General features: G+C 42.0%; 1 protein-coding gene across 2 annotated transcripts in view; it reads left to right on the top strand.

Moving 5' to 3' along the window:
- The first annotated feature begins 11,823 nt into the window (after positions 1-11,823).
- LRRN1 (leucine rich repeat neuronal 1) overlaps positions 11,824-22,451 on the top strand; it is a 38,467-nt gene continuing 27,839 nt past the window's right edge. Inside the window, exon 1 of one of the 2 annotated variants that reach the window (XM_012468501.3) lies at positions 11,824-11,855. The gene's annotated coding sequence lies outside the window, so the exon portion shown is untranslated. Of the gene's footprint in view, positions 11,856-12,948; positions 13,010-22,451 lie in introns of those variants that run through there. The other variant, XM_012468502.2, reaches the window with a different exon arrangement.

Genomic DNA, 22,451 nt, shown 5'->3' on the forward strand with positions numbered 1-22,451 from the left:
CTGTTCAGTGCATGACCAGCCAGCAAGGCACCATCATCTCCAAAGAACAGTGACAAGAGAAAGCTGAATAGGAGCTCCTGCTCTGGCCATCTTAATGAGTGCAGATGACAGGGACAGGCCCACCCACACCCAGTCCTGGCTTCTAGCTGGCTTCCTGTTCTACACTGGGCCTGGGTTTAGTCAAGCAGCACAGAGGCACAGAGAGCTGCATAAAATGACAGCTACGGCTAGGGGCTTAGATCTTCTGGCAAGGACAATGGCAGTATCATTTGGGAGAGGCGTGCAGAGTTTCTGACCACACTAGACCATAGTGTGATAGGTATTGAATGATGAGCAAGAATGACAACATTGATTCTACCAGAATAGGCACATGAGATGTCAGGGGGTTTTCTCTGGGGGCTTTTTCCTGGCTGGGCAACATTTACATTCTCTAGCCCTTCCAGAGACCATGTAGACTAACTCGCACCTTTTAGTAAATATCTTCCTGCCCAATTAGCTAGAGTAGATTTAGTTGTTGTGACCAAGAACCTGGATAAATTTGCTATTATGTCTTGATATGTTTGTTTCTTTTTTTCTTTCTTTTTTTTTTTTTTTTTTTTGAGATGGAGTCTCACTCTCTTGCCCAAGCTGGAGTGCAGTGGCACAATCTCAGCTCGCTCACTGTAACCTCTGCCTCCCAGGTTCAAGCAATTCTCCTGCCTCAGCCACCCCAGTAGCTGGGATTACAGGTGCATGCCACCATGCTCAGCTACTTATTGTATTTGTAAGTAGAGACAAGGTTTCACCATGTTGGCCAGTCCGTTCTTGAACTCCTGACCTCAAGTGATCCACCTGCCTCAGCCTCCCAAAGTGCTGGGATTACTGGCATGAGCCACCACAACTGGCCTGATACGGTGTTTCCTTATTATTTAATTTAACCAAAGAGTTCTGGGTGGGAAAGAAAGTATGAATACTACAGATACTTTCAGTGGTCTCATTTTACACATAAAGAACTTAGAGGGTCAGAGATGGAAAGTGATGAGTGTTAAGACTGAGTATAGAATCCAGTTCTCACTAGAGGCTCACCAGGAGACATTCCAGGAAGTGATCTGGCAAACCACATCCCATATAACTGCCCTACCCTTAAGAATCAACCATGTGGTCCATGGCTGGCCCTCCCTGTGCCCCAGTCAGAAAGCTCTAGTATCACAAATGGAAATTTCATTACTTTTTATACATCAAAAATTTTCAAATACCCTACTATTTACTTTCAAATATTATTTTGTGAATATGCTGATGAAATGTGAGCAGTATTCCTTATGGTCCTCATTTTAGAAAGAATTAATATATCTGGGGACAGCTCCTTGGACACTACTTCAGTCCATTTTGTTTTTTGAATTTAGAATCTTTTCCCCCAGTAGGCATAGTATCAGTGTTGATATGATCAAAATAGTGCAGGCCTTTCAGATTCTGGTATTATGGCATAGATAGAATCTGGGACTATAGATCACATCAGAGTTGAGAGCATGAGATCTGGTATCAGCCTGGTGATCCAGGGCACGTGATCTAACTTCATTAAGGTCTCAGTGGCCTCATCTGGAAAAAATGAGTCATAAACAGCATCTGTCTCTTGGGATTATTCTAAGAATTACATAGAATTCATGCAGAAATTGCACCATGCCTAGCACACAGTTCATCCTTAATTAGCCATTATTATTACTATTATTATTAAAACTAAATCTTACCTGTGATGGAAAAAAATTCCACTGTAAATCGCTTCCTGCTTTCCAGCCCCAGATTCCTTCAGGAAGAACTGAAGTATGAAAGGCAGAGAACTCTGAAATGTCTGGAGGGCATTTAGTCATTTGTCCCAAGGTGTGCTGGCAGTTCTGTTTTCTTCCCAGACACTGTAGTGAAAGGGAGCAGGTGCATTTGGGTGGTGCAGTCTACATTAGACATCATACACATGGCACAGCCTGCCACAGTCTGTGGGAACCCCATTCTAGAAGCCCACCGCTCACAGAGCCTTCCACTATCCCAGCATCATGAAGACATGGTCTACACATTCCGCCATTTGCAAAGTACTTCCCTGAACAGTTTGATTTGATCTGGAAACTGAGGAGGCAAGCCAGATGGATGTTTTTACTCTGACTTCTCAGGGAGCATGTGAAAACTGAGAGCCTGTCAATGGCACATTGAGAGGTACATGGCTGGCAAATGACACATTCAAATCTTCTGACTTTGGTTCAGGACTCTAGAGATAGCTCTCTCTCTCCTCTCTCTCTCTCTCTCTCTCTCTCTCTCTCTCTATATATATATATATATATATATATTACAGTTAACATATTTGGGTAGTCAATTCTGAACCAATTTATACACCAATGTACAGGAGTTTGCTTTTCTCCACAATCTTCCTAAAACTTATCTTTCATCTTTTGATAATAGCTACTATAGCAGGCGTGAAGTGATAGCTCATTGTGATTTTGATTCTCATTTCTCTGATAATTTGTGATTTTGAGCATTTTTTAAAATCTACATATACCTTTTGGCCACTTGTACATATTCTTTTGAGAAATGTCTATTCAGATATTTTGCTTATGTAATTGGGTTATTTTATTACTATTGAATTAAGTTATTTATATATTTTGGATATTAACCCATTATCAGATATATGGTATGTATCAGACATATATATTTTCCCATTCTGTAGGCTGTTTGTTCACTCTGTTGATTATTTCCTTGGCTGTGCAAAAGCTTTTTAGTTTGATGTAGTCCCACACATATACTTTTGCTTTTGTTTTCTAGGCCTTGGGGTTCATATATAACAAAGTAGCAGACTCTTAAGAATATATCCCCCCAGGAGGCAGAGATTGCAGTGAGTTGAGATCACATCACTGTACTCTAGCCTGGGGAACAGAGTGAAACTAAAAAAAAAAAAAAGAATATATCCCATGAAATTCTGGGAGGCCTGGACATCCTAATTAAAGTTACACGAATATAAGAGAAAAATCAAGAAAACTAGATTTTAGCCCAGCTCTCTTGTTAACCAGCAGTGGACCTTGGGTAAGGATTTAAATCCATTCAAATTTCCCAAATGCACTGAAGTAAATAGAAATGTTGGTCTTCTTAAGACTTCAGTTTGCTCATCCGTAAAATGAAAGGGTTGAGCCAGATCATCTCTGAGGGTCTTTACAGCTCCCAAACCCTCTGGTCCTTACAGAACTGAATTACAATATGACCTTGCTTCTAGTAACTAGATAAATCACCATTATCTGCAGCCTTCTTTCTCCAAGGCTACAAAACTCAAAAACTCAGTCTCCTTTCCAAAACATAGCTAGTATGTGATGCAAAGTTTGAGCAAAGTGATACAGACTCAAGAGTACAATGTGAACTGAATTCAAGAAAATATGGTTTTTAACAGATGATTGGTCCAGTAAGTGAATACTCAGTTATCCATGAAAATGCAATAAGGGCAATGTTTTACTCAAAAGAGACTGTTAACATACTCAGAGATAACAAGCATGAGAGTTCACTATTATAAAAATAAAATAAAGTGCAGGCAAAATGGAGACAAACTTGACAAAGAAGGTACAAAATGAAATGTAGAGGAAATTCTGTAGGCTTCAGTGTTTCTGCAAAATGTGTATAAGCCAACTGTGTCTCCTCTAACTGCCAATATTTCTTTTATAGCCTCATAGGCCCCCAGGACTAAAAGTAAGTGTGGATATTAAATTTATGATAATAGGGACACTGAATTCCAGTGCAGTAGTCTCTAAGCACTTTCTTGTGAGGAACAATTCTGAACTTCCTTAAAGTTTTATGGTTACTGAAAGAAGAAAGATGGTACTGAAAGAATAAGGAGTACATGCTTCTGGCGAGGCAGCTGACAGTCTTCCTCTCGCTGCTTGAAGTCTCTGAGAACTTTGAGAAGGCACTATGTTGATGGTAATTAGAATAGCAGTCAACCAAGAATAGTTTTAAACAGAGGACTTGAAAGCCCTGCCCTAGTTCTATACACATTTTGTTTGCTGTAATGGTGCCCTCCTACTTACAGGATGTCCCTGAACTAGTCATTTTCTCTCTTATCTTACTAGACTTGTTATGAAGACTAAGTAAGATAACAGCCAATATAAGGAGAGATGACCGTATTTCTAATATATGTTACTGTAATGCTAATACAGACTGCAAAATGCTGCAGAAATTCTTCCTCTACTTTCTAGGCACATACCTAGCCTACATTCCCCAGCTTCCCTTGCTATTAGACGTAGCTACGTAACTGAGTTCTCACCAATAGTAATATGAGCCATTTCTTACGCTGGCCCATAGAACGTTCCTGTGATCCTTTAATCTCTTTCTCTCCCTATCCTCTGTGCAAATGGAAAAAAAGCCTACAGCCATAGAGGAGGAAGAACCAAAAAGTGGAAGTCACCAGGGCCTGGACTGACCAGGTAGAGGCCACAGGGCCCAGAAACACACTCTGTTACTTGTGTATGAAATAAACTTGCCTTATTTAAGCCAGTGATGGTCTTTGGTTTATTTGTTCTCAGTGACAATTATATTAACTAATAATATTAGTAAGTGCTTGCTATATGCTAGGCACATCCACACCTTTTTTTTCCTTTTTTTACCTTGGGATAGAATATATAAACATAAAATTTACCAACCTAACCATTTTAAGAGTACAGTTCAGTGTTACTAAGTACTTTCCTAATGTTAAGCAACTATCACTACTGTCCATCTCCGTAACTTTTTCATCTTACAAAACTGAAACTCTACACCTATTAAATAATAACTCCCGATTCCCCACTCTCTGCATCCCTCACTATTCTACTTTCTGTATGATTTTGACTTCAAATAGCTCATATAAGTGCAATCATACAGAATTTGTCTTTTTGTGACGAACTTATTCCATTTAACACAATGTCCTCATTTCATATTCATGTTGTAGACATGTCAGAATTTCTTTCCTTTTTAAAGTTGAATAATATTCCATTGTATGTTGATATCATGTGACTGTGTCCCCACCCAGATCTCATCTTGAATTGTAGCTCCCATAATTCCAATATGTTGTGGGAGGGACCCAATGGGAGAAAAATGAATCATGGGGGCAGTTCCCCCATACTGTTCTCATGGTAGTGAATGAGTCTCATGAGACTTCATGGTTTTAGAAGGGGAATCCCCTTTCACTTAGTTCTCAATTCTCTCTTGTCTGCTGCCATGTAAGACATACCTTTCACCTTCCACCATGATTGTGAGGTCTCCCCAGCCACGTGGAACTGTAAGTCTATTTATTAACCTTCTTTTTCTTTATAAATTACCTAGTCCCACGTATGTATGTCTTTATCAGCAGCATGAAAGCAGACTAATACAAATGTATATACCACATTTTGTTTATACAGTCATCCCACAATAGGTATTTGGGTTGCTTCCATGTTTTACTTATTGTGAATAATGCTGCTATGCATGTGGGTGTACAAATAATTCTTTGAGACCCTGCTTTCAGTTCTTTTGGGCACATAGTCAGAAGTAAAATTGCTGGGTCATATGATAATTTTAGTTTTAATTTTCTGAGGAACTCTCATACTGTTTTCTACTGTGGCTGTATCATTTTATAGTCCCATCCATAGTGCACCAGCATTCTGTATTAGTCTGTTCTCACACTGCCGTAAAGAAATACCCAAGACTGAGTAATTTAAAAAGAAAAGAGGTTTAATTGGCTCACGGTTCTGCAGGTTGTGCAGGAAGCATGGCTCAGGAAGCTCAGGAAACTTTCAATCCTGGCAGAAGGCCCAGGGGAAGCAGGCATGTCTTAAATGGCCAGAGAAGGAGAAAGAGAGAGATGAGGGAGGTGCTACACACTTTTAAACAGCCAGGTCTCACGAGAACTCTATCACAGGAACAGCTCTAGGGAGATGGTGCTAAACCATTCACGAAGAATCCACTACCATAATCCAATTACCTCCCACCAGGCCCCACCTCCAACATTAGGGATTACAATTTGACATGAGATTTGGGCGCATACACAAATCCAAACTGTATCAGGTTCCAATTTCTCCACATCCTCGCCAACACTGGTATTTCTTTTGTTTGTTTTTGTTTTGCATCATAGCTATCCCAACGAGTAGGAGGTAGTACTTCATTGTAGTTTTGATTTGCATTTCCCTAATGATTAGTGATGTTAAGCTTCTTTTTTTATTACTATTCTTTCAACTTTTATTTTAGACTCAGGGAGTATGTGTGCAGGTTTGTTACATAGGTATGTTGCATACCACTTCTTTAATCCTCACAAAACTCCATGATACAGGTACTATTACCGGCCCAGAGAGCTTAAGTAACTTGCTGAAATTCACACAGTCTGTTGGGCTGGAAGGTAAACCTAGGAACCCCAACAAGAGCTCTGGCTCTTAATTGTTACACTAGACTACCTCTCTCAATACAAAAAACATGACTAGGTGTGGTACTTGGCCCAGAGTTAGTTCTTAGTTTATGTTAACTATTGTTATACAGACAAAAGACGAATCACAATGGAGAGCAAATAATTAAAAACAAAGAAAATTCTAAAATTCTTCTGTCAACTGAAATCTTTACAAAAGCAACCAAATATTCTTTTATTTTTTAGTAATTTTGGCTCACTAAAGGTAGAGTAAGGAAAATAGAAAAAGTTGTATATGTTAACTTGATAATCCAAAGTGTAGTTTATGTCTATAGATCAATAACCAAAATAGCATTTTTTTTTTTTTTTTTTGAGATGGAGTTTCACTCTTGTTACCCAGGCTGGAGTGCAATGGCGCGATCTCGGCTCACTGCAACCTCCGTCTCCTGGGTTCAAACAATTCTCCTGCCTCAGCCTCCCGAGTAGCTGGGACTACAGGCGTGCACCACCATGCCCAGCTAATTTTTGTATTTTTAGTAGAGATGGGGTTTCACCATGTTGACCAGGATGGTCTCGATCTCTTGACCTCGTGATCCGCCCGTCTCGGCCTCCCAAAGTGCTGGGATTATAGGCGTGAGCCACCGTGCCCGGCCCCAAAATAGCATTTTTAAACAAGTATGTTTATTATATGTGGTAACAAATAATTCAGAAAGTCCTCATTTCTCACCAGCAAAACATTGGTGGAATTATGCAGACATTAAGCATTATAGCTTCAAAGACTTTTTAATGATACGAAGGAAATACTCATGAAATAATGTGATCCAATTACATAGAAACATTCATTTATTAACTGATTCATTTATTTTTAAAAAGTTTACCAAGTACCTATTACACAGTATAGGCCCTGGGCTAGGAGTTGGTCATATTATCCCTTTCCAAAGAGTATATGGTCTAGCTTTCAGTGTAGGTTCTGTAAACAGACTGGCAGAGTCCCTCTTCTAGGACTTAGTTTCTTTATCTATGAAATAAGAAAGTTGGATTTGATGACTGATATGGTTTGGCTGTGTCCCCATCTAAATCTCATCTTGAATTGTAGCTCCCATAATCCCCACGTATTGTGGGAGGGACCCAATGGGAGGTAATTGAATCATGAGGGTGGATTTTTTTCCCTGTGCTATTCTCATGATAGTGAATCAGTCTCAAGTAAGATCTGAAGGTTTTATAAGGGGCAGTTCTCCTGCACATACTCTCTTGCCTGCTGGCAGGTAAGGTGTGCCTTTGTTCTTCCTTTGCCTTCTGCCATGATTGTGAGGACTCCCTTGCCATTAAAACTATGAGTCTATTAAACCTCTTTTGCTTTATAAATTACCCAGTCTTGGGTATGTCTTCCTAGCAGTATGAAAATGGACCAATACAATGACTGTCAACATCTCTGCAACAACTAAGTTCTACAAGTGGGAACAGGACCCTTTATTAAGTCAGGAATAAAACATTATTTGGTATATTTGCAAAGTTGCAATTCGACTAAAATTGTAACAGCATCATAAACCTATTAATGTTAGTTTCATTTAGAACCACCCCCATCTTGGTTTACCCAAGACTAAGGGGTTACCTGAGATGTTGAGACTTTTAGGACTAAAACCTAGAGATTCCCAGGCAAACTAAGATGCTTAGTCACTTTAGTTCCATGTCAAGTTTTTAAGCTTAAATGCAAAACTAGTTTTAATTACAGAAACCTCAATTAATGCCTTTTTTGTGTTGGGATATTTTATGTACAGTAAAAAAAAAAAAAACTAGAACAGGAACTATGTGTAAACCCACTCATCAAAAATTCTTAGAGAAACAAAACATTTGGTATGAAAGTTAACAATGACACAACAGTCACATAATTTTAAGTTGCAGTCATCACCCTCTAAGAACTTGGTGGTAGTTGTTTTAAAACTATAATTTTAGTTCAGAAATTGGAAAGAACTCTAACTACTGGCACTCTATTAATATTTCAATTAGAGAGAGACATATTTTCAACTTTGAAAAATTGCATTTAAGTGGCATATGATAATTATCTTTTCAAAATACAGATGTTCTTTTAAAGATTATTCAAATATGACTATCCTCTGAAGTTTCTTTTTTTCCCCTCATTTACCACATAAATCAGTAAAATTACGCTAATACCAATTATAATGTTCCTTCAAACCAAAGCTAAAGAACCTCAAGGGGCTAGTGAAGGAATCCAGAGAGGTTTGTAGTGTCTCAACACAGCCAATCTAGGGGCAAGAACTCTTTACATCAACAGTAAGACTTTGCTCTCTTGGGAACTCTGGGGCTCTTGTCTCCAATTTTGTTCTCCTTCAAAGATTCCAAGGTCTTCTACCATACCTTAGTAAACAACCATTAAGTGCTTTTTTACTAACTAATAAATTCAGGATCCCAGGACTGTGTGAGCTGACTAGGAGTAATTCCGAGGGATCTGAGCTCTTTAAGTAAGAAGCAAGTGCGAGATTTGGTTTCGTTATGCTGGTACACTGACTTGGTGTTTCCTCTTCATCCATCCCAATGACAAGGAGTTTTTAAGTATCAGTTAACAAGATAGTCTCGAAACCACTTTGCAGAGTTAAAAAATGGTAATTTCTAAAATTTGAACCAATTACCAGTTTAGGCAATTGAGCAAATTCCTAATAATTGCACCAAATTTCAGACTCTTTTATAATTGCCATGCTCATCTGTCCTCTTCTGTGCACAGCAAGCCCCATCCTCTCACCCAAATTCCTTCCCCCATCCCTGACACACATGTCTTCCTAATGATAATGCTCTCTCTGTCTGGAACCAAATACATGCAGTGGTCAAGTAGAAACAGGCAAAGCTGCCTTTCTCACTCTTGTTTTGGGGAAGAGGGAAATTAGTTTAAATAAATGACACGCTAATTTAAAAATAAATGAATTGAACAGTGGGGAGACAGAGTCCATATCCTCCACTGGAACAGCTAGTGCCTTTGAGATATTCTGTCACATGTGGAATCATCAGCCCACCTGTCTGAACTGATGTCTTCTTTTAGTTTTCAATACCTGCCTAATAATGCCTAGAGTTTACAACTGTCTTTGAATGCTTACTGTATACTAAGCACTCTCCTAAGCATTTGACGTGCTTACTCCCACTTAACCATCATAATCCTTTGGGATAAGTACTGTAATTAACCCTACTTTAGAGCCAAGGAAACGAAGGCTTAAAGAGATAAAGTGACTTACCCACAGGGACACAGCTCATAAATTACAGGGCTGGGATTTAAAACAGTGTTGGCCTGGTTTCAACATTCATACATTGGTCCCTGACTCATACCATTCTCACAAAGTCTCTTCCAAAACCTGGAGGCTGTTCTAGATTTTGTCTCCTAGGAGCAACTGTCACCATCATTAATTGCTCCAAATGCTCCTCTAAGACTTCTCTGTAAAGCTCCTCCTTGAAGGGCACAACCTCATCTCTCTTCCACTCCCAGGAAGACAGGCTGGAAACCTAATGGAGACTCCCTAAGGAACCTGCATTCTATCTTTCCCTGACCATTCAAGTTCTGTGCTTCTACCAGAGGCCACCTTCTGTCAGACAAACTCCATGCTGTCTGCATGCTAACTCCATGGATAATCTGCATGAAAAGGGCGGAAAGAAACAAAATCATGTTACAAAACTTGGGTGAGGGTCTAGACTCAACTTGCTTTGAAAGATCTTAAATCTTATTCATTTGTAGACAGCAGTGGGCCTTTTTCTCTAGCTGTTCCTCTGGTCTGCACGATGTTCTAGCCCAAGTGCTAATATCATCTTTTCTTATAGCCTTCTAAAACACAATGTGACCATTGATGTCTACATGACACAATTTCAGGATAACAAAGTATGTGAACACATAAGGACATCAAACGTTTATCAGACCTATGCGAGACACCAAGAAATGTTAGAAGGATCAAGAATATGATTACTGACATTGAATTTATCCCGTGGCTTAGAAGAATCCAAAAGATTATTCTCCAGTAATATATCCTTCCAAATTCTCCGGAAGTTTTAAGCTTAGACATCATAATGAAATGTCACCACAATCCTTTGTCCAAAGTGGTTCAGTACCGAGGGTCTAATGATGCTTTCGCTTAAAGCAGATTCCCCCAGTAAAGAGTGCCAAGGCTTCTCTGGAGCCCTGCTCTGTGCTTGCTGGCGACTTTGAAATTGAGACGCAGGTTCACGTGCAGTTTCCGAAGACCCATTCTCTCCCGACCCTCCACTTAAGACTGCGTTCTCAGTCCTCTGCCGCCTATTTAAACACAACTTTTACACCTAACTAATCAGAAAGCTGTAATTTCAAAGTTTCAGAAACGTTTTCAGAAAGCCTCCTCAAATGGGGAGCGGCTTCGCCACTGAGGTAAGCGTCCGAATCCTCCTTCCCGCGGCAAGGGCACCGGCCCGGGCCAGGTCCACGGAGGACGCCCCCGGGCGCGCACACACAGCCCGAGGACGCGCCCTATATTTTAAGACTCAGGGTCGGATTTCACCCGGAAACTTGGCTGTCACAATCCCGGGCCCAACTGTGTCTGCTTCTCAGCCCCGGAGCCCAAGTTCTGCGTTGCACAGAGATGTGGCCCCATTGTGCCTAGCTGGCCTCCTAGCACGGACGTTTTTTTCCTCTTGGTATGTCTTTTGCTAAGAAACAGCAGTGCGCCTCGCCTCCCTACCCAGCCGCAGCCTGCTGTCCCCTAGACAAAAAGCGGCGGCCGGCTGCTCCCTGCAGCGGCGACCGCGGCGGCGCAGCGCGGCCCGACCACCCGAGGCCCGCCGCGCTGCGCCTTTGTTGGGCGGGCTACAGATGGTGCCCAGCACGGGGCTACGCCGAGGGCGGGGGCGGGGGCTGGAGGGGGAGTCCGGGAAGGGGGTCGGGCGGGAGGGGAGGAGACGGCGGAGCAGCCAATCCGCGCGCGGCCCATCAGCTGACCGCCTTTGCTTACACCAGGTGCACGCCGGCTGCGGGGAGCACAAAGCGGGGCGCACCGAGGGCGCCGGCTGCGAGCAGGGAAGCGAGGCGAGGCCCGTGCGCCCGCGGCTGCAAGCGCCCGCCAGGCGGGGAAAGGGGCCGGCGGCGTCAGACCGGGCGATCGCCAACGCGCAGCGGCATCCCTACGCGCCTGGGGCGCCTTCCTCCGGACCTGGCCGCTCGCTGCCCCGCCCTCTGCACCCCACTTCTCCGACCCTCTTTCCCAATCCTGCCTGCCCCTGCTCTGGCCTCCAAGAGCCGACTGAGCTCAGCCCCGTGCAGCAGCTGTTGCTTGTGTCGCCGCCTCGCCTCCTGTCTTGGTGCTCTGCCGGGGGTCCCCCGAGGAGCCAGTGCGCGCTGCGGGCTGGGAAGGAGGCGCCGCTCAGCCCGTCCTCCTCCACCTCCTCCTCCTCGTCGTTCTCCTGCAGCTGCTGCTGCCGCCGCCGCCACGGGTGTCAGGTCCGTGCGCACCCCGACACCCCCCACCAGCTGGGCCTCGGGGTAAGTGCCCTGGCCAGCCGGGCCGCGGCGGGAGGTGTGGGAGGCAACGAGGTGACGTCGAGGCAAACTTGGTGGCGTGGGGGACCCTAGAGGGTCTGGGGAACCGCAGGGTAAGATCGCGGGCCTAAGGGGGACCAGGGGGCGCGGCTCATGGAGCTGGGGAAAATGAAGTGAGGAAACGGGAATATAGTGCCCCGTCTACCCCTGTTTCCCCCTACCAAAGAGAAAAAACCAGGGTGTGGGAGAGCGACAGTTGGGAAGGAAGGCCGGATAGAAACAGGCAAAAGGCAGTGACTGGAGCCGAGCCCGCTGGATTTCAGGGGCCGACCAGGGGAGGGTGGTGCCCAGGGACTGGGAGGGAGGAGGGCTACCGGGATGTGAACTAGGGAAGGCAGCTGGGGCTGGAGGAAAGCGCGGAAAGGGAGGCAGCTCAGGGAGTTGGAAAGAGGGCCAAGAGGAGGGAAAGGAAGGTGGCGGATTATGGGGAGAGAAAAGAAAAAGGGTGTCTTGGCGGTGGCCTTGGTAAGAGAAAGGGGCAAAAGGCATAATTGACAAGGCATTGAATGTACTGAAGTCAGAGCCTTGGGAAGAATCTACCCAACTATCGGCGGTCCACGCGGGGATAAACCTCAGCTTCTGAGCTTTGAGCCCGGAAGGAGTGGCAGCCTCAGGACGCTTGCCAGACAGCCCAAAATGTTAGGGAAGCCTCATCCCCGCCAGGAACCGAGCTGGCGCTGAGTTCTCGGCTCGGCCTGGGTCAGAAGCGAGGAAAGTTTGCCAGCGAGTGTCCTTTGTGCTGTGTGGAGAGGGGTGTGGGCAGCCGCCGACTCGGCGCTTCCCCGCCTCCTGCGGCGCCCGCGTCCCGCCCAGGGAGTCCCTGCCTGGCTGGTTGGGGTTGGGGGGGAAAGTCCAGCAGCGGGAAGGCCGCTCGTCCCGGGACGGTTCCGGGGGGAGCCCGCGCGGATACGCGCACTGGGCGATTCGGCAGGATGTCTGCTCCAGGAGGAGGGGACCTTGCCTGCCATGTTCACCGCTGTAGCCTCAACACCAAGAACAGAGCCTGGCCTTGAGTGAATGACCGGCCGGGGTGCAAATGGTTTTGAAGCACTTGAACCTCAAAGGCAAAGGCTAAGAGTCTTAAATCCCATCCCGCCGTAAGTATTTTCATTCCCAAACCTAAATCGTAAAGAAGAGTAGAATTCTAACTGGGTGAGGGAACACGTACTACCGACTCGGGCTTTTGCGTGTAGGATTTTCTAAAAGACAACCTGTTTTGTATTGTTTTGCCATGACAGTCCAAGTAATATTAGCGGAATAGACTCATTACTTCATTTGTAAAAGCTAGGGCTGGAGGAGTGGAAAGTTCAGGAAGGCACTTTGATCAGTATAAATCTAGAGTAAAAGTGTTATTGGCTCCAGGGCCATATGTGTCCTGAAGTCTCTGATTTGCATGCAAATGTGAGCGGATCCTGGCAGATGTCTGGCCTCATCCATTCACATGAAGGAATTTGAAAAGACAAGGAGTCTTCAGTTAACAATAGACCTTAAGAAAATAGAATAAAGAAGCAGTGTGAGTTTTTCTGTTTGAGAATTCCATGGCTTGCTGACACCTTTATTCAAGAGCCAAATTCTTTAAGTGCTATTGTATTGAAAGCTCAAAGTGCTGCTTGCTCTTTACCTGGCTGTATATATTCATGCAGTATTCAAGCTGAATATTGTGAGCCAGTTAGGAAAAGGTTTATGTGAGGCTAACAGTAACTTTAATCCACTTCTGGCGGCTTGAAGTGATTCCTGAATTGACCCCTCAACTTCTCGAGTTTTCTTTTAATAATTTGACTCTTGCTCACATTTGGTCCTCATCGTCAGAGCTATTCATGATAGTAGAAGATCATTGTCATTGACTGACATGAAGATCTCATGAGAATGTCCACTGTCTAGTCAAAGTCATTTCGGTTCTTAAGCTGCCAAACTTGTAGAACTGCAGGTGATGCAGATGCCCCATCCCGTTACCCGAGTAGTTTTCAGGTCACAGAACAGTGAATGGGGAGGCAGTCATGCAATAGACTCTGGAGCAAGGGCCTTTCTGCCGTGTCTAACGTTAGCCGAGTGATCACACTGCACTGTTCACCTCTTGGCGTTGTGTGACAGCCGAACAAAAGGCCAAACGTGAGGCAGGCGATTATATTAATACCTAGGACTAACCAGCCCAGTGGCCTCTTCTTTTGTCAACCTCAAACACTGTTGAAGGGAAAAAGAACCTATTCACTGAGCAGCATTTGCCCTTGTATTCTATATATTCACTGAAAGGGACATTAAAATACAACACCCCCCACCCCCACCAGAAAAAAAGACAACATTGTTTCGGAGGGCTCAGTGTTTGGGGGGAGGGGTAGACAACAGATGTTAGTCTGCTATTTTACATGTTCCCTTAAGTTACTTTTTGCTGGTTCAGTGCCTTTTAGTACATAAGGCAATATTTTCCCAGGAGGGGAAAAATGAATTGAATCAAATTTAAGTAAGAAAATGTGATAGCCAAGTTTGCATTTTCTGTCTTAGAGCTATACAGAAGTCAGAAAGTAACAAATTATTGTAATAAACTCTTAATTTAACTCTTCACACCTGGGATTCTGTCTCCTTGATAGAGTTGAAAGGTAACTTAAACTTGACATTTCTAAACTAGACTATAAAGTGGTTTCTTGTAAAGTTATCATCTGTGTGTTTTTGAAACCTGGTAACTTAAAAATGACCCTCGCATTTGTGAAACCTTATCTTTGGCAAATAACCTCCCTGTGTGTAATCTTTTTATTCTGCAAGTCTCATGAAAGAAAAGATTAGAACATGTTTCTTGGTAAATAAAAGTAATAAAGTGTTTAATTATTAGAAAAGGATCATTCTGCTAAACATCTCAAGGCCAGATCCACCTGCAGACTGTGGTTCTAAAAAATAACCTCAGCTAGCACTGGTTAATGTCTGAAATTCTGAAAAAGCAAGGAAAAACTCAACCATTGATCTCTCTCTGGTCAGTCTGTGCTAAGGCCACCTTCTTGACCTGAACTGCTAGAGCTATTACCACATATTCTAAAGCAGTGACACTCATGGGAATATACTAGGTACTAAAGAAAATCTAACTCTACAGAGTTATATTGCTAAATCTCAAGCCAGTGGAATATAAATAATGATGATAAATAATCAGACTGGTGGGCTTTTTATACCACTGTAAGTAGGCCATAAGTCATAAATAAAATATGGTAAATTATAGGATGCAGATGTCATTTTTATGAGACTTTCACAATGCTTACTTAAAATTTATTTTTAAGTTACAAAATAATAGTTCTCTGAATGATTCATTTCAGCACTAATGTCAGGTTATTCAAATATTGTATTTAATTTTTAAAAATTATGTTGAACATCTATTTTGGGTTAAGCCACTCTGGAGATAAAGCAAATTCCATTTTAGAATCATATGATCATTTAGAATCATATGTTTCTGAGAACAATGAAAGTATCTTTACCTCATGAATAGAGCTCTGATTAATATTTAATTCAGGATGAAATTATAATTATATAGATGAAGTCAGAAAAACATTTATTCTCTCTTGTTTTGGCTCAAAGTACAGAATAGAGACAAAAGTTAAACCATATCTGTAAAATTCAATACTTTAGTGACCAAGGGATCTATTTGTTCTACAAGTCTTTTTAAGTGAAGTTTGCTTTTTAATTTTTTGTTTTAGCATATTACCATTCACCTACTTTATAGATTACAGAAAGTAGCTTTCCGAGTTTTGAAATATAGACAAATGCATGATAAATAGTTTATTGACATGCATTATAATCCACGATAAAATGATAAAAGTTTCCAGACTTTATGGGCACCCTGTAGAACTGTGAAGCATATTATCCAATAATTAAAATAGATACTATTTTATGTTACAGTTTTTTAAAAGAAACAATATGCAAGCTTACTACTATTATATTTTTTACTTTTTGAATGTTTTCAAAGCTCTAGGCAAATGTCGAGTTTTATTGACAGTTTTATCAATTGATTGGTTGGTTAACAAGCTATTATCCAGTCATAGCTGGATGATCTTGGATCAGCTGTTTAACTCCATACCAACCCTCACTTTTGTCATGTGTAACATGATAGAGTTGCGAGAATAAGGCTGGAAGAACTGACTGCCGTAATCAGTGAGATTACCAAAATGTTTATGTAAGCTATGCTTCCAGTACCACAATTAAACATTTAACTTATATGGAACCATTGTACCTAATGAACTGAAAATCATCTCTGAGATGCAAAGAAGCCAGGAGTGAACTTGGAATAATACATTCCCAAGTTCTTGTCCACTCTGCCTTCAGAGTACCTTCTAAAGATGCTGCTTGTATCAGCTTAAGACACTTAGTTTTAAAATCTGTGGAGTGAAAACTGCTTTTAGAGTGGCTTATTGCTTTCCATTTACACTCTTTATTGCTCAGAGGTTGAGTGTTATTTGAAAGCTCTGATTAATATAAATGAGTTGTAATTTTCCAGCCCAGGCTGTCGTAGCTCACATCTATTATACCACTGGCAGACATGTGGACTCCACAGCTGTCCCCTCATTTGTGTATGAAACAGACACACTGGTGGCATTTTTTGGTTACCATAGTTACATTAACAATATACATGTGACATGACATCCTTCTATGTGAAAGGTTTCTGTGGCAGATATTTTGTAGACCTGGGAGTAAAGGACAACTATTTAAAGTTTGGGGAACACATAACTTAGTCTGCCATTGTATTCTGGAGCCACCATTTCAACCCAGGGAAGAGAGCCATCCTACAGTGGTGTTCAGGAAAGGGCAATCTTGGAAAAAGATTTTCAAGGGAGGCACTTCCAGCAGTGCCTAACCTCTTCAGGAGAATGTCCGTTGAATATTCATTTCAAAATATTTGCTCTTCCTGTTTATGACCGCCCTTTGTGAGATAACATATTAGCATAGTCATATTCAATTTGTTGGGGGACAGTGGACAGCACCAATATTAGCATCTATCTCAGTAAGACCTAGGAAACAAAAAATGAGTTTGCACTATTAAGCAGGAAGCCGCAGTGAGAATCATCATTTACAAAAACTAAAAAAGCTTTAAAAGAAAGAAAGGTAGCTTAATTGGTTTCATGCCTGTAATTTTCCCCTCTAGAAAAAAAAATGTTAGCATGGCAATAAAGAATATCATTAACCTGCATTGTTATTTCATAATAGTGATGTCTTAATTTTCATCCATAATAATCAGTGTAATCGAGTACTGTACAGAGAATCGGAAGGCGCAGGCTCAATTCCCAGCAATGACACTAATGACTCAATGTCTGACCTTCTGGATGTCCTGCAACCCTCCTGGTGCTTCACGGCCCTATGAGAGTTGTGCACTAAAGGATCCAGGAACACTGGTAAATGATTTAAATATTACCAGTACAAATAATTTGATTTCTGCCCTAAGTGCTTGAATTAAATAGAGAGCTAGTGGTCTGGGTACAGCCCCACCTTTCTGCAAGGTGATATTTCTGGTCCCTAATCCCATAGCTAAGAGATTTTGTTGTTCTTTTTAAAATTTTCTCTCCCTATCATTGACAGTTCCTCACCACCTCACCTGGGCCCTCTTGAGGGGAAAAATTTTACCAGGGGTACAGGATGCCATTTACAATCATTAAACATTTGTTCACCCCACAAGTATATATTGAGTACTTGCTGTATGCCAGGCATTACAGAAGGCGATAAAACCAAAAGAAGTTAGCTTGATTTCTCTGCAGCTTGTACATTGGAGCATTTTGTTTCCATCAACCTATGCATTCTCCTACAAATATTGAGTGCTCTGTATGAAAAAGGCATTCTAGACCTGGAACCAACCCAAATGCCCATCGATGATAGACTGGACAGGAAAAATGTGGCACATATACACCATGGAATATTATGCAGCCATTAAAAATGAGGAGTTCGCGTCCTTTGTAGGGACATGGATGAACCTGGAAACCATCATTCTCAGCAAACTGACACAAGAACACAAAACCAAACACCACATGTTCTCACTCATAGGAGGGTGTTGAACAAGGAGAACACATGGACACAGGGAGGGGAGCACTATACACGGGGGTCTGTTGCGGGGGAGTGGGGGGGGACAGCGGGGGGAGGAGTTGGGGAGGGATAGCATGGGGAGAAATGCCAGATATGGGTGAGGGGGAGGGAGGCAGCAAATCACACTGCCATGAATGCACCTATGCAACAACTTTGCATGTTTTTCACATGTACCCCAAAACCTAAAATGCAATAAAAAAAAAATAAATAAATAAATAAATAAATAAATAAATAGTTATTTCTGGGTCAAAAAAAAAAAATAATAAGAAAAAGGCACTCTGCACAGAGGATTTCAACCAAGGGTGATTTTTGCCTCTGAGGGGACATTTGGCAATATTTGGAGACCTTTTTGGTCAGTTGCTGTCACAAGTGAGGGTGGGGACAAGGGTGCTATACTGGCATCTTACGTGTAGAAGCCAGGGATGCTGCTAAATAGCCTAAAATACACAGCACAGGACGGCCCCCATAACAAAGAATTATCTGGTCCAAATGTCAGTAGTACCAAGGATCCTGCCTCTGCCCTCAGTGAGCTTCAGTTTAGTTGGAGTTATAGAAGGGAGACTGACAAGTACAGCATGGTGTGCTATGATGGCAACAGTGCAGGCTACAGACACACAGAAGCAGCAGCCTTAATTCAGATGTCAGCTGCCAGCAGAGGCTTTAAGAAACATACTGGTTAATTCACACAACAGGCTTTCACCTGCCACACAAGTGCTCAGCAGGAGACGATTTTTGATCTAGCCTCATTGAACATAAGTGGGTTGGATGGTTGCTTGAGAGAGGGTAGACTCCTTAAGTTTGTCGAGAACTTTAAACTGGAGATGAAGTCGTTAATTCCTTGTAGCACTTGGTCAGAATTCAGTGTGTCTTGAGTAAACAGGAGAGGAGGCTGGAAACAGAAAGTCGATAGCAACAAACATAGGACCGCACAAGCTGCATGAAGAGAAGATGCAGCTGGGCTGACAAAGCTGACACGGCCTCATATTTTAGAGCTTTAAACTTTGCCGAATCCTTAAATATGTGCCTCATTTGACCTGTAGCATCCTGAGATGCCAAATGTGATTGTTCTTTCTCCTTTTCCCCAATAACTGAGGGACCAGAGGGTTCATTGTGACTGTGGACAAGTCACTCGATCAAGTTTATCTGTAAAAACAAGAGGTCTTGCAAGGCTCCTCTTCCTAACACTAGTTGAATTTGTCTAGGGTCACGCATCTAGGGAAAGACAGAGGTGGGATAAGACCTGAGACTCCCTGCCTATCTCAGACCTAGTGTCTTCCACTCAGATGGTAGCTGCTTCCTGGACTGTGGAGTCCAAACAGGTAACAAGATGACAGTGACTCTGCATTCTAGCTCTTGGGTTACCAAAGAAAGCAAGGACCTGTGATGCATCGATTAAAAAGTATCAAGCAGGGAAACTTAAGCTGGGTTTCCCCTACACCTAAGGATTAACCACGCCCTCTCCCTAATGGCTTATCTTAAGCTGATCTTAGCCACTTAAAAAAATTCTTGTGACAATCTGGAAAGAAAGGTTCATAAGAGAGTACAGCTAGAGTTAGAAAATGAGAAGGAAAATGGTATAACCCAGAACATGTGGAAAGAATGGAGGATGTTCTGCCTAGAAAAGATGTTATAGTGGTATCATTTTCTCTTTTTGTTGACTTTTGTTTTTTCTTTAGTAGGAGCATTTTAACTTTCCTATCAGAATAATGACCAATGTATACAGATATGCACACATACACGCACACACGTCACACATATAGAGCAGGGGAGACAGATTTCATACAAGTTTGTTTGTTTGTTGTTTGTTTAGAAAGACTTGCACATCAAAATGAGTTTTGGAGAGAGCCTTCCTTCAAGGTCTTAAAAGTATACTGATTTCTGGTTTCTCTGGGATAGTGTAAGGTTTCCTATGAGAAGTAAGACTGAGAAGCCACATGACTACTCAGAGTTCTTTTCATTCTCTGTGGTTTCCAAGATCAGAGTTAGGTCAGACTTCAGCCATATCTGGAGAGTTTCCAGGACATATGTGGAATCTATATGAACTCATCAGACCGTCAGAGAACCATGAGGACAGTGGAATAGCAATGACTGGCTTTTCCAGATCGTTATTCCAGCTCACTATGGTTCTGTGCAGTGAGGACTACATGTAAGGCCTAACTCCCCAAAGTACCAGTTAGCTTTGCTGTGTTATACAGGTACATAGCCAACTTTCTCACATACTCAGAAATTCATCCTTTCTCACCAGGAGGCCACTTGAAAAACATAGGTCACTTCAAAGCCATCTGAAGGCAAAACACAAAATATGTGGGCAAATGCTGGTGGAATAGTTTTCTCTTCATGCATTCATTCACAATGTCAAATTGGATTCCTGGTGAAGTTCCCAAATGGCTTCACTACCAGGATTGAGCACTGGAGTGAGAGATTAGTTCTATGCAAATGAGATGCTTTAGTGATTGGGAGGAAAATATTACATAGGAGTCCCAAATTCTATCCCCATAACCCACCATTTTTCCTAACATAGCATATAGTAGTAGCAGTAGAACGATGATATCCTACACTGTGCCTTTCCAACGTGTTGGGAGCCATCACCAACACCTTATGTGGATTAGCTCCTTTTAATCCGTGCAACAATTCTGTAATGTAGACACACACCTTATAGCTCAGGAAACTAAGGCAGACCACAACTAAGTAACTTGCCCAAGGTCAAACAACTGGTGTGTATGTAATAAATATTCGTCAACTGAATGAATGGATACACATCTGTTTTGGAGGAGAGAATCCTTTATTTGAATTCTCAGGTTACGGCATTCCTGCTTTCCAGGCAGGGCATTTTCAAAAACAGCCTCTGTGACTTGGGAATGATAGGAGGAGAGCTGGTCATTAGAGAAGCAGAGATTGAACTTGGGTCTGTCTGACTCTAAACCTGTACTGTTAAAGTGCTTGGCTATGTTTCTTCCTCTTTAATTGCAGCTATAAAACAAGAGGACTAGACTATGTTAGCTCTCTTAGCCCATTCTGCTCAAAATATTATATATTTCCATGTTAACATCTATCTAAAATCACTTTGTTTAACTACTTTTAATTTTGAAATCTAGTTTGGTATGTTTATTTAACCAATCATTGAATTATCTTTTAAGATATTACAGTTATTAACAGAACATATTTATAAACCCTCTTTAAATCATTTTAAATAGATGAGAATGCATAGTTACAGATTGCATTCTCCTAACCATTACCATCTCACTGCCTATTAAATTATATCATCATTGTCTAAATTTAGAAGGTTTCTAAAAATTCAAAAGCATCTTTCTGTTACACAGGGAAAAGATAGGTAAGGTGATTAATTTTGAAAAAAATTACTGCCAATATTTGCCAAAATAAGTAGGTTGCTGACTCTAATGAATAGTACTGAATGATTTTCTTTAATATGGAGCCTTGTTTCTGTCGCCCAGGCTGGAGTGCAGTGGCACGATATTGGTTCACTGCAGCCTCTGCCTCCAGGGTTCAAGCGATTATTGTGCCTCAGCCTTCTGAATAGCTGGGACCATAGGTGCCTGCCACTATGTCCAGCTAATTTTTTAATTTTTTTTTTCTTTTGAGATGCAGTTTCGCCGTTGTTGCCCAGGCTGGAGTGCAATAGCTCTGTCTCAGCTCACTGCAACCTCCGCCTCCTGGGTTCAGGCAAGTCTCATACCTCCTAAGTAGCTGGGACTACAGGTTCATGCCACCATGCCCAACTAATTTTTGTATTTTTAGTAGAGATGGGGTTTCATTATGTTAGCCATGCTGGTCTCAAATTCCTGACCTCAAGAGATCCACCCACCTTGACCTCCCAAAGTGCTGGGATTACAGGCATGAGCCCTCGTGCCCGCCCATGAAAAGCAGTGAATGATTTTTATGAGCTTCAAACTGCTAGTAATATTAAAAACTACTACTTGAGATTCACTTCTAAAGATTGTTTTGCTTTAAGGTATCCTTCTGACATGAAAGTGAAGCATCAGAGCAATGTGTCAGTCATTGCCACAGTGTTAAAGGACATGCAGCCCAAGGCAGGGGAAAGAGTGGGTAACGAGGCATGTCCTAGATTTGGGAAGAATTAATTTCAAAACTGCTTCTCAGCTCTGATCTATGGTGATTTCATGGAACCTCAGTATCTACATCTGCAAAATGGAAATAATAATAGAACCTGCCTCATAGAATCATTAAATGAGAACATGCGTATAAAGCTCTTAGCACAGCTCCTGTTCCAAGGTGCATACTTAGTATACAATAGCAATGAGTAGAAGTGGTATTATTATGTTCACATCTGACATTTCTAACTGCTACAAGGTCTGCAATCTGAGGATGCTAATGCCAAGGCAAGCGGAGAGATTTTAAGGAACAGGAAGATTCAGACTAGATATTTTTTGAAGTCAGTAGTTCATATGGTTGTCACCTTTTGTGGTGGACCCCTAGAGTACTTTATATTTGTCCAGACATGGGAAATTGGGATTC

Source organism: Aotus nancymaae, unplaced genomic scaffold (genome assembly GCF_030222135.1).
Source record: "Aotus nancymaae isolate 86718 unplaced genomic scaffold, 86718_ANA_hifiasm-v0.15.2.pri h1tg000046l, whole genome shotgun sequence".
Lineage (NCBI taxonomy): Eukaryota > Metazoa > Chordata > Mammalia > Primates > Aotidae > Aotus > Aotus nancymaae.